The sequence below is a fragment of the Babylonia areolata genome, unplaced genomic scaffold (genome assembly GCF_041734735.1).
Source record: "Babylonia areolata isolate BAREFJ2019XMU unplaced genomic scaffold, ASM4173473v1 tig00055201, whole genome shotgun sequence".
Lineage (NCBI taxonomy): Eukaryota > Metazoa > Mollusca > Gastropoda > Neogastropoda > Buccinidae > Babylonia > Babylonia areolata.
The window spans coordinates 5,001-5,509 of NW_027468473.1; the positions used below are offsets into that span (position 1 = coordinate 5,001).

Consider the following 509-nt stretch of genomic DNA (forward strand, 5'->3'; position numbering starts at 1 on the left):
CGGAGCCTCAAAAGAGTTCCGTATTGTTATTTTTCGTCACTACCTCCCCGTGCCAGGAGTGGGTAAGTTGCGCGCCTGCTGCCTTCCTTGGATGTGGTAGCCGTTTCTCATGCTCCCTCTCCGGAATCGAACCCTGATTCCCCGCTACCCGTTGCTAACATGGTAGGCAGATCACGTACCATCGTCATTTGATAGGGCAGACATTTGAAAGATGCGTCGCCGGCTCGAGGCCATGCGATCGGCACAAAGTTATCCAGAGTCACCAAAGGACGGGCAGAACCCGACTGGCTTTGAACTAATAAAAGCGCTCTTTCCCCGAGGGGTCGGAGCTGGTCGGCATGTATTAGCTCTAGAATTACCACAGTTATCCAAGTAAATTTGGATCATCTAAGGAACCTCGACTGATTTAATGAGCCATTCGCGGTTTCACCGTACGAGGGTGTGAACTTAGACATGCATGGCTTAATCTTTGAGACAAGCATATGACTACTGGCAGGATCAACCAGAAT

The 509-nt window shown here is 50.3% G+C and overlaps 1 non-coding gene across 1 annotated transcript in view; it reads right to left on the bottom strand.

Moving 5' to 3' along the window:
• Positions 1-509, bottom strand: part of LOC143279016 (small subunit ribosomal RNA) — a 1,829-nt gene extending 1,320 nt beyond the window's left edge. The window contains exon 1 of the ribosomal RNA XR_013054591.1: positions 1-509. This exon is cut by the window's left edge and continues 1,320 nt beyond it. This is a non-coding gene — a ribosomal RNA (small subunit ribosomal RNA).